A 14,790-nucleotide genomic window follows, 5' to 3' on the forward strand; every position below is an offset into this window, starting at 1 on the left:
TCTATCGGATCTGGTGGCCACGGCAACAGCCGGAAAATCCACTTTTTTACCTCAGGTCACCTCCCAACAGAAAAAGACACCGTCTTTTCAGCCGCAGTCCTTTCGTTCCTATAAGAACAAGCGGGCAAAAGGACAGTCATATTTGCCCAGAGGCAAAGGAAGGGGTAAAAGGGTGCAGCAAGCAACTACTTCCCACGAACAGAAGCCCTCCCCGGCTTCTACAAAGCCCTCAGCATGACGCTGGGGCTGTGCAAGCGGACTCAGGGGCGGTGGGGGGTCGACTAAAGATTTTCAGCACACAGTGGGCGCGCTCACAGGTGGACCCTTGGATCCTGCAGGTAGTATCTCAGGGTTACAAGTTGGAATTCGAAAAGTCTCCCCCTCGCCGGTTCCTAAAGTCTGCTTTACCAACGTCTCCCTCAGAAAGGGCGACGGTTTTGGAAGCCATTCACAAGCTGTATTCTCAGCAGGTGATAGTCAAGGTACCCCTCCTACAACAGGGAAAGGGGTATTATTCCACACTATTTGTGGTACCGAAGCCGGACGGTTCGGTAAGACCTATTCTAAATCTGAAATCCTTGAACCTGTACATACAGAAATTCAAGTTCAAGATGGAGTCACTCAGAGCAGTGATAGCGAATCTGGAAGAAGGGGACTTCATGGTGTCCCTGGACATAAAAGATGCTTATCTGCATGTCCCAATTTACCCTTCACACCAAGGGTATCTCAGGTTCGTGATACAAAACTGTCATTATCAGTTTCAAACGCTGCCATTTGGTTTGTCCACGGCACCTCGGGTTTTTACCAAGGTAATGGCCGAAATGATGGTTCTTCTACGAAGAAAAGGCGTATTAATTATCCCTTACTTGGACGATCTCCTGATAAGGGCAAGGTCCAGGGAACAGCTGGAAGTCGGAGTAGCACTAACCCAAGTAGTGCTTCAACAACACGGGTGGATTCTGAATCTTCCAAAATCTCAATTGACCCCGACGACACGTCTGCTGTTCCTGGGAATGATTCTGGACACTGTTCAGAAAAAGGTGTTTCTCCCGGAGGAGAAAGCAAGGGAGTTATCCGAACTTGTCAGGAACCTCCTAAAACCAGGAAATGTGTCAGTACATCAATGCACAAGAGTCCTGGGAAAGATGGTGGCTTCTTACGAAGCAATTCCATTCGGCAGATTCCACGCACGAATATTTCAGTGGGATCTGCTGGACAAATGGTCCGGATCGCATCTGCACATGCATCAGCGGATAACACTGTCACCAAGAACAAGGGTGTCTCTTCTGTGGTGGTTGCAGAGTGCCCATCTGTTAGAGGGCCGCAGATTCGGCATACAGGACTGGGTCCTGGTGACTACGGATGCCAGCCTACGAGGCTGGGGAGCAGTCACACAGGGAAGAAACTTCCAGGGCGTGTGGTCGAACCTGGAGACGTCTCTTCACATAAATATACTGGAGCTAAGAGCGATTTACAATGCTCTAAGCCTGGCAAAACCGCTGCTTCAGGGTCAGCCGGTGTTGATCCAGTCGGACAACATCACGGCAGTCGCCCACGTAAACAGACAGGGCGGCACGAGACGCAGAAGAGCAATGACAGAAGCTGCAAGGATTCTTCGCTGGGCGGAAAATCATGTCATAGCACTGTCAGCAGTGTTCATTCCGGGAGTGGACAACTGGGAAGCAGACTTCCTCAGCAGACACGACCTCCACCCGGGAGAGTGGGGACTTCATCCAGAAGTCTTCCACATGATTGTGAACCGTTGGGAAAAACCAAAGGTGGACATGATGGCGTCCCGCCTCAACAAGAAACTGGACAGATATTGCGCCAGGTCAAGAGACCCTCAGGCAATAGCTGTGGACGCTCTGGTAACACCGTGGGTGTACCAGTCCGTGTATGTGTTTCCTCCTCTGCCTCTCATACCAAAGGTACTGAGAATTATACGGCTACGGGGAGTAAGAACAATACTCGTGGCTCCGGATTGGCCGAGAAGGACTTGGTACCCGGAACTTCAAGAGATGCTCACGGAAGAGCCGTGGCCTCTACCGTTAAGAAGGGATCTGCTTCAGCAAAGACCTTTGTATGTTCCAAGACTTACTGCGACTGCGTTTGACGGCATGGCGGTTGAACGCCGGATTCTAAAAGAAAAGGGCATTCCAGAGGAAGTTATTCCTACCTTGATTAAAGCCAGGAAGGAAGTGACCGCACAACATTATCACCGCATTTGGAGAAAATATGTTGCGTGGTGTGAGGCCAAGAAGGCCCCAACGGAGGAATTTCAATTGGGTCGATTCCTACATTTCCTGCAGGCAGGATTGTCTATGGGCCTCAAATTGGGGTCTATTAAGGTTCAAATTTCGGCCTTATCGATTTTCTTCCAGAAAGAATTGGCTTCAGTGCCTGAAGTACAAACCTTTGTCAAAGGTGTACTACATATACAGCCCCCAATTGTGCCTCCAGTGGCACCGTGGGATCTCAACGTAGTTTTGGATTTTCTCAAATCCCATTGGTTTGAGCCGCTCAAATCGGTAGATTTGAAGTATCTTACATGGAAAGTAACCATGCTACTGGCCCTGGCTTCAGCCAGGAGAGTATCAGAGTTGGCGGCTTTATCGTACAAAAGCCCATATCTGATTTTCCATTCGGACAGGGCAGAACTGCGGACCCGTCCTCAGTTTCTGCCTAAGGTGGTTTCGGCTTTTCACTTGAACCAGCCTATTGTGGTGCCTGCGGCTACTAGCGACTTGGAGGACTCCAAGTTGCTGGACGTTGTCAGAGCATTGAAAATATATATTTCAAGGACGGCTGGAGTCAGAAAATCTGACTCGCTGTTTATCCTGTATGCACCCAACAAGAGGGGTGCTCCTGCGTCTAAGCAGACGATTGCTCGTTGGATCTGTAGCACAATCCAACTTGCACATTCTGTGGCAGGCCTGCCACAGCCTAAATCTGTAAATGCCCACTCCACAAGGAAGGTGGGCTCATCTTGGGCGGCTGCCCGAGGGGTCTCGGCATTACAACTTTGCCGAGCAGCTACGTGGTCAGGGGAGAACACGTTTGTAAAATTTTACAAATTTGATACTCTGGCTAAGGAGGACCTGGAGTTCTCTCATTCGGTGCTGCAGAGTCATCCGCACTCTCCCGCCCGTTTGGGAGCTTTGGTATTATCCCCATGGTCCTGACGGAGTCCCCAGCATCCACTAGGACGTTAGAGAAAATAAGAATTTACTTACCGATAATTCTATTTCTCATAGTCCGTAGTGGATGCTGGGCGCCCATCCCAAGTGCGGATTGTCTGCAATACTTGTACATAGTTATTGTTACAAAAATCGGGTTATTATTGTTGTGAGCCATCTTTTCAGAGGCTTCTTCGTTGTTATCATACTGTTAACTGGGTTCAAATCACAAGTTGTACGGTGTGATTGGTGTGGCTGGTATGAGTCTTACCCGGGATTCAAGATCCTTCCTTATTGTGTACGCTCGTCCGGGCACAGTACCTAACTGAGGCTTGGAGGAGGGTCATAGGGGGAGGAGCCAGTACACACCATGTGATCCTAAAAGCTTACTTTTTGTGCCCTGTCTCCTGCGGAGCCGCTATCCCCATGGTCCTGACGGAGTCCCCAGCATCCACTACGGACTATGAGAAATAGAATTATCGGTAAGTAAATTCTTATTTTTATTATATAGGATTTAATTTATATATCTTCCTATTCAGAATACCTGCATTGTCAGATTGCACCATTTGAATAGGCTGTACAGATTCCGGTGCATATTTGAAATTAAGTGTTGACATTTGATTTACATTTTTTTCTGCACCAGCTCTATTTTCTTCAGAATTATATTCTAGAACTTTTAATGTTAGAAACTCTCTGAATAGCAAATGTATTTAATTTATTGATGCCAATTAACACAGGATTATCCCAGTGTTCAATGGCATCAATAAATTAAATACATTTGCTATTCAGAGAGTAGCTCCTCCGAGAGATGTGCTGTGCTCCTCCGGGAGATGTCTAAGGGAGGTCACATAATTGGTTATGTTATAGAAGAAGAGAGGCTAAGGCTTGCTACCAGGGATTGCAATGCTCTATGGGGCAATTCAGATCTGATTGCAGCAGCAAATTTGTTAGCAGTTGGGCAGAACCATGGGGGTCATTCCGAGTTGATCGCTAGCTGCCGATGTGCGCAACGATCAGGTAAAAAAATGGCAAAACTGCGCATGCGTATGCGCCACAATGCGCACGCACGTCGAACGGGTACAAAGAGCATCATTGCTGTGCAGTGGTTCTAGCGAAGAATCCATTCGCACAGCCGATCGCAAGGAAATTGATAGGAAGAGGGCGTTTATGGGTGTCAACTGACCGTTTTCTGGGAGTGTTTGGGAAAACGCAGGCATGTCCAGGCGTTTGCAGGGTGGGTGTCTGACGTCAATTCCGGGACCTTTGTCACTGGATTCATCGCACAGGATAAGTAAATGCAGGGCTAGTCTTGTTTTACACAAAACTTTTTTAGCATAGCAGGGCTGCACAAGCGATCGCAGCCTTGCTATGCTAAAATACACTCCGCCGTGGGCGGCGACTATGCGTTTGCACGGCTGCTAAAAGTAGCTAGCCAGCGATCAACTCAGAATGAGGGCCCATGTGCACTGCAGGTGTGGCAGATACAACATGTGCAGAGAGAGTTAGATTTGGGTGGGTTATTTTGTTTCTGTTCAGAGTAAATACTGGCTGCTTTATTTTTACACTGCAATTTAGTTTTCAGTTTGAACACACCCCACCCAAATCTAACTCTCTCTGCACATGTTATATCTGTGTCCCCTGCAGTGCACATGGGGGGGTGATTCAGAGTTGATCGTAGCTGTGCTCGCATTGGGCTAGCCCACCCCGCATGTCAGTCCCTGCCCCGTCGCAGAAGTATAAAGCATCACACAGCGGTGATGCTTTTGTACTTCAGGAGTAGCTCCTGGCCATCGCAGCTCCTGCACACTGGCCGGGAGCTACTCGTCGCTGCCTGGGTCACAGCGGGTCCATGTGATGTCACGCAGCCGCCGCAGGCACGGTGGCCAGACCGCGCCCATTAAATGCCGGCTTAACGGCGCCGTCCCGCCCAGCGATCGCCTCTGCCTGTCAACCAGGTGAGAATCACGCCTGATCCTGGAACATTTCTACTTAACAAAAGCAAAACGAAATATTGATTTTTCTAAACCTAACTACTGTTGATGAGGGTATAAACCTAGAAGATTGTTGATTGCTTTGTCTAAACCACACAGTAAAAAAACATTTCTCTGACGTCCTAGTGGATGCTGGGGACTCCGTCAGGACCATGGGGATATAGCGGCTCCGCAGGAGACAGGGCACAATAATAAAAGCTTTAGGATCAGGTGGTGTGCACTGGCTCCTCCCCCTATGACCCTCCTCCAAGCCTCAGTTAGATTTTTGTGCCCGACGAGAAGGGTGCAATCTAGGTGGCTCTCCTGAGCTGCTTAGAATAAAAGTTTAAGTTAGGTTTTTTATTTTCAGTGAGTCCTGCTGGCAACAGGCTCACTGCTACGAGGGACTTAGGGGAGAGAAGAAAACTCACCTGCGTGCAGGATGGATTTGCTTCTTAGGCTACTGGACACCATTAGCTCCAGAGGGAGTCGGAACACAGGTCTCACCCTGGGGTTCGTCCTGGAGCCGTGCCGCCGACCCCCCTTGCAGATGCCGAAGTTGAAGAGGTCCAGAGGTTCAGAAACAGGCGGCAGAAGACTTTCAGTCTTCATAAGGTAGCGCACAGCACTGCAGCTGTGCGCCATTGTTGTCAGCACACTTCACCAACAGTCACCAACTGTCACTGAGGGTGCAGGGCGCTGGGGGGGGCGCCCTGGGCAGCAATGTATAATACCTTTTTATGGCTAAAATACATCACATATAGCCCTTGAGGCTATATGGATGTATTTAACCCCTGCCAGATCTCACAAACTCCGGGAGAAGAGCCCGCCGAAAAGGGGGCGGGGCCTATTCTCCTCAGCACACGGCGCCATTTTCCTGCTCAGCTCTGCTGTGAGGAAGGCTCCCAGGCTCTCCCCTGCACTGCACTACAGAAACAGGGTTAAAACAGAGAGGGGGGGCACTTATTTGGCGATATGATTACATATATAAAAATGCTATAAGGGAAAACACTTGTATAAGGGGTTGTCCCTGTATAATTATAGCGTTTTTGGTGTGTGCTGGCAAACTCTCCCTCTGTCTCCCCAAAGGGCTAGTGGGGTCCTGTCCTCTGTCAGAGCATTCCCTGTGTGTGTGCTGTGTGTCGGTACGTGTGTGTCGACATGTAGGAGGACGATGTTGGTGAGGAGGCGGAGCAAATTGCCTGTATTGGTGATGTCACTCTCTAGGGAGTCGACACTGGAATGGATGGCTTATTTAGGAATTACGTGATAATGTCAACACGCTGCAAGGTCGGTTGACGACATGAGACGGCCGGCAAACAAATTAGTACCTGTCCAGGCGTCTCAGACACCGTCAGGGGCTTGTAAAAACGCCCATTTACCTCAGTCGGTCGACACAGACACGGACACTGACTCCAGTGTCGACGGTGAAGAAACAAACGTATTTTCCTTTAGGGCCACACGTTTCATGTTAAGGGCAATGAAGGAGGTGTTACATATTTCTGATACTACAAGTACCTCAAATAAGGGTATTATGTAGGGTGTGAATAAACTACTTGTAGTTTTTCCTGAATCAGATAAATTAAATGAAGTGTGTGATGATACGTGGGTTTCCTCCGATAGAAAATTATTGGCGGTATACCCTTTCCCGCCAGAAGTTAGGGCGAGTTGGGAAACACACCTTAGGGTGAATAAGGCGCTCACACGCTTATAAAAACAAGTGGCGTTACCGTCTCCAGATACGGCAGCCCTCAAGGAGCCAGCTGATAGGAAGCTGAAAAATATCCTAAAAGTATATACACATATACTGGTGTTATACTACGACCAGCAATCGCCTCAGCCTGGATGTGCAGCGCTGAGGGGGCTTGGTCGGATTTCCTGACTGAAAATATTGATACCCTTGACAGGGACAAGATTTTATTGACTATAGAGCATTTTAAGGATGCATTTCTATATATGCGAGATGCGCAGAGGGATATTTGCATTCTGGCATCAAGAGTAAATGTGATGTCCATATCTGCCAGACGACAGTGGTCAGGTGATGCAGATTCCAGACGGCACATGGAAGTATTGCCGTATAAAGGGGCGGTCCATCGGACCTGGTGGCCATGGCAACAGCTGAAAAATCCACCTTTTGTTACCCCAAGTCACATCTCAGCAGAAAAGGACACAGTCTTTTCAGTCTCAGTCCTTTCGTCCCCATAAGGGCAGGCGGGCAAAAGGGCCAGTCATATCTGCCCAGGGGTAGAGGAAAGGGAAGAAGACTGCAGCAGGCAGCCCATTCCCAGGAACAGAAGCCCTCCACAGCTTCTGCCAAGTCCGCAGCATGACGCTGGGGCCGTACAAGCGGACTCAGGTGCGGTAGGGGGTCATCTCAAGAGTTTCAGCACGCAGTGGGCTCACTCACAAGTGGACTCCTGGATCCTACACGTAGTATCCCAGGTGTACATTGGAAATTCGAGACGTCTCCCCCTCACAAGTTCCTGAAGTCTGCTTTACCAACGTCTCCCTCCGACAGGGAGGCAGTATTGGGAACAATTCACAGGCTGTATTCCCAGCAGGTGATAATCAAAGTACCCCTTCTACAACAAGGGAAGGGGTATTATTCCACACTATATTGTGGTACTGAAGCCAGACGGCTAGGTGAGATCTGAAATATTTGAACACTTACATACAAGCGTTCAAATCAAGATGGAGTCACTCAGAGCAGTGATAGCGAACCAGGAAGAAGGGGACGATATGGTGTCACTGGATATCAGGGACGCTTACCTACATGTCCAAATTTGCCCTTCTCACCAAGGGTACCTCAGGTTCGTGGTACAGAACTGTCACTATCAGTTCAGACGCTGCCGTTTGGATTGTCCACGGCACCCCGGGTCTTTACCAAGGTAATGGCCGAAATGATGATTCTTCTTAAAAGAAATATGGACGCTTTCCTGATAAGGGCAAGGTCCAGAGAACAGTTGGAGGTCGGAGTAGCACTATCTTAAGTAGTTCTACGACAGCACGAGTGGATTCTAAATATTCCAAAATCGCAGTTTTTTCCGACGACACGTCTACTGTTCCTAGGGATGATTCTGGACACAGTCCAGAAAAGGATGTTTTCTCCCGGAGAAGAAAGCCAGGGAGTTATCCGAGCTAGTCAGGAACCTCCTAAAACCAGGAAAAGTATCAGTGCATCATTGCACAAGGATCCTGTGAAAAATGGTGGTTTCTTACAAAGCGATCCCATTCGGTAGATTTCACGCAAGAACCTTTACGTGGGATCTGCTGGAAAAATGGTCCGGATCGCATCTTCAGATGCATCAGCGGATAACCCTGTCTCCAAGGACAAGGGTGTTTCTTCTGCGGTGGCTGCAGAGTGCTCATCTATGAAAGGGCCGCAGATTCGGCATTCAGGACTGGGTCCTGGTGACCACGGATGCCAGCCTGAGTGGCTGGGGAGCAGTCACACAAGGAAAAAATTTCCAGAGAGTGTGATCGAGTCTGGAGACTTCTCTCCACATAAATATACTGGAGCTAAGGGCAATTTACAAGGCTCTAAGCTTAGCAAGACCTCTGCTTCAAGGTCAGCCGGTATTGATCCAGTGGGACAACATCACGGCAGTCGCCCACGTAAACAGACAGGGCGGCACAAGAAGCAGGAGGGAAATGGCAGAAACTGTAAGGATTCTTCGCTGGGCGAAAAATCATGTGATAACACTCTCAGCAGTGTTCATTCCGGGAGTGGAAAACTGGGAAGCAGACTTCCTCAGCAGGCATGACCTCCACCCGGGAGAGTGGGGACTTCATCGGGAAGTCTTCCACATGATTGTAAACCGTTGTGAAAAACCAAAGGTGGACATGATGGCGTCCCGCCTGAACAAAAAACTAGATATTGCGCCAGGTCAAGGGACCCTCAGGCAATAGCGGTGGACGCTCTGGTAACACTGTGGATGTACCAGTCAGAGTATGTGTTCCCTCCTATGCCTCTCATACAAAAAGTACTGAGAATCATAAGAGGGAGATGAGTAAGAATGATACTCGTGGTTCCGGATTGGCCAAGAAGGACTTGGTACCCGAAACTTCAAGAGATGTTCACGGAAGACCCGTGGCCTCTACCTTTAAGAAAGGACCTGCTCCAGCAGGGGCCTTGTCTGTTCCAAGACTTACCGCGGCCGCGTTTGACGGCATGGCGGTTGAACGCCGGATCCTGAAAGGGCATTCCAGATGAAGTCATCCCTACCCTGGTCGAAGACAGGAAGGATGTAACCGCAAAACATTTTCACCGCATTTGGCGAAGATATGTTGCGTGGTGTGGGGCCAAGAAGGCCCCTACAGAGGAATTCCAACTGGGTCGTTTCCTACATTTCCTGAAAACAGGACTGTCTATGGGCCTAAAATTAGGGTCCATTAAGGTTCAAATTTCGGCCCTGTCGAATTTCTTCCAGAAAGAACTGGCTTTAGTGCCTGACCTTCAGATGTTTGTAAAAGGGGTACTGCATATACAGCCTCCTTTTGTGCCCCAGTGGCACCTTGGGATCTCAATGTTGTTTTGAGTTTCCTAAAGTCACATTGGTTTGAACCACTCACCACTGTGGACTTAAAATATCTCACATGGAAGGTGACGATGCTATTAGCCCTGGCTTCAGCCAGGCGTGTGTCAGAATTGGCGGCTTTATCATATATAAAGCCCTTACTTAATTTTTCATTCTGACAGGGCAGAATTGAGGACTCGTCCTCAATTTCTCCTTAAGGTGTTTTCTGTTTTTCACATGAACCAACCTATTGTGGTACCTGCGGGTACTAGGGACTTGGAGGACTCCAAGTTACTTGACGTTGTCAGGGCCCTGAAAAATATGTTTCCAGGAAGGCTGGAGTCAGAAAATCTGACTCGCTGTTTAGCCTGTATGCACCCAACAAGATGGGTGCTCCTGCTTCTAAGCAGACGATTGCTCGCTGGATTTGTAATACAATTCAGTTTACACATTCTGTGGCAGGCCTGCCACAGCCAAAATCGGTAAAAGCCCATTCCAAAACGAAGGGGGCTCATCTTGGGCGACTGCCCGAGGGGTCTCGGCTTTACAACTTTGCCGAGCAGTTACTTGGTCAGGGGAAAACACGTTTGCTAAATTCTACAAATTTGATACCCTGGCTGAGGAGGACATGGAGTTCTCTCATTCGGTGCTGCAGGGTCATCCGCACTCTCCCGCCCGTTTGGGAGCTTTGGTATAATCCCCATGGTCCTGACGGAGTCCCCAGCATCCACTAGGACGTCAGAGAAAATAAGATTTTACTTACCGATAAATCTATTTCTCGTAGTCCGTAGTGGATGCTGGGCGCCCATCCCAAGTGCGGATTGTCTGCAATACTTGTACATAGTTATTGTTACAAAAATCGGGTTATTCTTGTTGTGAGCCATCTTTTCAGAGGCTCCTTCGTTGTTATCATACTGTTAACTGGGTTCAGATCACAGGTTGTACGGTGTGATTGGTGTGGCTGGTATGAGTCTTACCCGGGATTCAATATCCTTCCTTATTATGCACGCTCGTCCGGGCACAGTATCCTAACTGAGGCTTGGAGGAGGGTCATAGGGGGAGGAGCCAGTGCACACCACCTGATCCTAAAGCTTTTATTATTGTGCCCTGTCTCCTGCGGAGCCGCTATATCCCCATGGTCCTGACGGAGTCCCCAGCATCCACTACGGACTACGAGAAATAGATTTATCGGTAAGTAAAATCTTATTTTTTCTTCATTCCATAGGGTACACACGAATAGGCTGGGTATAGCCTGGAGAGGTAGAGTCTAAACAGTTAAGCTCTCTTTTCCAGCAGCCCCGGCTCCCTCTCCTCTTTACCCCAGCCCTCAGCCACAGGCAGCAAATTTTAGTTTGTTGTCGGCAAGGAGCAGGTTCCATTTTGAGGGGGCTGCTTTTAAGTGACCCCTGTTTTGATTTCTTTGTTTTACTTTTCTTTTATCTTTGAGTGGACAGTGAAAGGCATCCTCTAGGATGCTCCCACTGCAACTCTGATGACTGCGGTGGTTACAGCACTGGCGTTTGGATCTTTGACTTTGGTCGCGTCTCCTTGTCACAGAAGGGACGTCCCCTGGAACCACAAAGCCGCAGCCGGACGCAAAAGGGGTACAGGTTCTACAGCCATGTAACACAGGGAGCTGTGTTACGTAGCTCTAGAACCTGTGCTGATGTGCTTTCTCCTCAGGTCCAGACCATCCCTGATAAGCGGGAGTTCTGAGGGAGTCCATTCACTCCCTTCTGGCCTCCAGGATCAATATCTGGGTTCCCCGATCTCAGAGAGTCATGGGTTTCTATGCCAAACTCTTTTCGGTTCAGAAGCCGGCTGGCTTGTTTTCTACCCAACCTCAGCTTAATCTCGCTGAACAAGTACCTGCGGCTTCCAAGTTCCGCATGGAGTTTTTTCACTCCATCATTCTGGTTCTGGAACCCAGGAATTCCATGTCATCCTTAGATATCCAGGATGCTTATTTACATATTCTAGCAGAGTCAATCACCAATGCTTCCTCAGATTCGTGGTGCAGGAGGATCACTACCAGTTTTAGGTGTTGTCATTTGGACTTTCCTTGGCTCCTCGTGTTTTCACGAAAGTCAAGGTGGTTATGGCAGCACACTTCCAATGCAAAGGTGTCCGAGTCCTACCTTATCTGGATTACCTTCTTCTGCTGGCCCAGTCTCCGGATGTCCTTTTACTGTCCCATGGGTAGATAGTCAATTGACAGAGATTGACACCTTCTCAGGAGATGCTACTATCCACTTAGGGGCCTTACTGGATTCCAGGGTTCGGCTATTCTTCATTCCCATGGACAGAATTCAGGCTTTACAATCCAGAATTGACACATTCTTAAGTCTCCTTCGGGTGTCGATCCAGACATGCATGCAGATCTTGGGCTTTCTTGTGACCATCTTCGACGTGGTGTACTATGTCCAGTTTCACCACCATCCTCTTCAACTGGAAATTATAGCCCTGTGGAACAAGTCGAATCTGCACCTCAGGGTACAGACGATTATTCTCTCTTGAGATGTTTGTCACTCCTATTGTGGTGGTTCCACTGGTCCCACCTAGACAACGGACACCCTTTTTGGATCCAGGACTGGGTCCTTCTCACCGCCGATGCAAGTCTTCGTGTGTGGAGGGTGGTGATCTGTCATCGGATGTTCCAGGGTCGATAGACGTCTCAGGAGAGCCAACTATCCATCATTTTCCTGGATTAGAAGAGAGGGATTCACTCACAAAATCTTCTGCTAAACCTAGTCTCAAGGTATTCAATTCAGTACTTTGGCTCCATCAATTTCAAATTTTGAGCCTTGTTTCCCTGACCTTAGCTTCTGTCTATACTGACCCTCATACCTCTCTCTTAATAAATGTTCTTACAGGAGATCATTTGGATAAAAGTAGAGGTACACAAGCAGGTTGCTCCTTATTTCCGCTCTCGTTTAATTTTGCAATCAACCTAATTTTCTGTATTCTCCCGGACTTGAATAAAAGTAAATAAGAGAGACCTTCCAGATGTATGGTGATAGGCAGGTGCGCGCACACTTAGCCAGTTGTTTGTTATTCCACATTTGAAATGTTTTGAGCACTTAAAAGCTGAATTTGCACTCCCCAGTTTCTACTTGTATAGATATCTTCTGCTGGCCACATTGCTCTTGGGGCTCAGTTTGGTGGTAATCCTGTATGCTTTACTGACTCTCCTCTAAAGGCTGTTATGTGTAAATTAGGCCCCTGTAAAGCGATGTATGTGCTTTATGCTATGCTCCAGCTATTGGTTTTGATTTGGGTGTGATATTTAATGTGGATAAGCAGCGCTCAATGAGTGTGAAGAATGCCACTATATTGATGAGAGACCACCAACTCCACTGTTATATATTAAACAGAGTTTACCTCACATCAGTTAGATTAGCTGGAATGGACAGTTGCTGTTTCCTTATGTTCCAAAGTCTGCTTTCTTAATGTTCCTCTTTGCATCTCTTGTTGGGTTGGGTTCTAGGAAGCTCTATGGTATACTGTAAGCTCCACAGTGGTTGCTACCTCTCCCTTGTGCCCTAGATTTTGACTTTTTCGGCTTACCATGGACAAAATCACAATTAAGATATATTTTTAACTTAATCTTTGTGGCTAGGATGGTGATCGCTAGATGGTGGATGCTTCCTGAAGTCCTGTGTCTTCGTAGGGTTGAAAAAAGAATTTTATGAAAGTAGAGATGCTAAATATAATTCAACATAGTCACATTGGTCTTGCTTTGTGGTCCCACCCAAATATATTAGAATCTCAGCTACTTGTTCACATATGTTTTAAAACCATTTTACAATTTGTACAATCATTTTATTAGGTTTTATAATGTTACACAGTGCCTTCAGAAAAAAAATAATTAAGTGAAAATAAAAGGTAAATAAGACCATTTATTTAAAAAAAAAAAAGGCAACCTATGTATAAACCTTGTGCCATTTCTCTGATTTATTTTTCCTGCTGATACATACTGATACACATTGAGGGATTCTGGGTAACGTTTATTACGTATGGAAAAGTGAATGGATCTCATGGCTAATAATTTTTTTGGTATATGCAAAAATAGTCCTATGTCAGTAGTACACAAACATGTTCCTTAAGACACCCTAACATTCCAGGTATTAAGGATATCCATGGCTGAACACCGATGGATAAATCAAATTGACGGAGGTACTAAATAAGTCCCCTGTGCCCAGGCATGGTTATCCTTAAAACTTAGACTGTTAGGGTGCCTTGAGGACCGAGTCTGGTCTATGTATATAGGCGGTCATTCCGACCCGATCGCAGCATGCTTTTGTTCGCACAGCTGCGACCGGGTTACTACTAAACATGCGTGGGGGCCTGTAATGCGCACGCGCGTTGTTGGGCAATGACGCAGACTACGAAGAAACCGGTCGCAGCAGCGACCGCAAGAAGATTGACTTCAGGAAGGCATTCCGGGGCGGCAACTCACCGTTTGGAGCCGTTTTCAGGGAGTGGTAAGGAAAACGCAGGCGTGTCCAGGCGAACGGAGGGCGGATGTCTGACGTCAAAGCCGTTCCCATCATCGCTGGACCCGTCGCACAGGTTAAGTATGTCCAGGGCTGGCCTTGTTTTGCAGGAAACTTTTTTAGCATAGCAGGGCTGCGCAAGTGATCGCAGCCCTGCTATGCTAAAATACACTCCCCCATAGGCGGAGATTAGTTGATCGCACCAGCAGCAAAAATTGCTTGGTGCGATCAACTCTGAATGAGGGCCATAGTTTGCACACTGCTAAATGATTGCAGCCGAAGCACATTGGTGATAGTGACATCACTCACTTCAGTAATGATATTCATGAAGCTCTCATTGATACAGAATTTATATATGGCACTCTCATTACATTGGTTTAGCCTACACAATGTATACAGTACAGTATGTGCTTCTTAAGGAATAGTAAATATCAAATTAAACACTCAAAAGAGACAGTAACCTCAGAACTTCTAGAAAAACTACATTTTCAGTATTGGATGGGAAATCACTAATGGTATTCCATCACAAAACTTCACTCACTCAGGTCCAGTGTACACTGATTTTTCCAATTTTATTCCATTTTAATGGGTAACTGGTAACATTTTCCCTGACTGCAGATGGCATCACATG

At 47.5% G+C, this 14,790-nt stretch overlaps 1 protein-coding gene across 8 annotated transcripts in view; it reads left to right on the forward strand.

Annotated features, from left to right (window-relative positions):
- Positions 1–14,790, forward strand: part of RECQL5 (RecQ like helicase 5) — a 304,462-nt gene that overhangs the window by 18,746 nt on the left and 270,926 nt on the right. The window lies entirely within an intron of this gene.

This window comes from Pseudophryne corroboree, chromosome 3 (genome assembly GCF_028390025.1).
Source record: "Pseudophryne corroboree isolate aPseCor3 chromosome 3, aPseCor3.hap2, whole genome shotgun sequence".
NCBI classification, from domain to species: Eukaryota; Metazoa; Chordata; class Amphibia; order Anura; family Myobatrachidae; genus Pseudophryne; species Pseudophryne corroboree.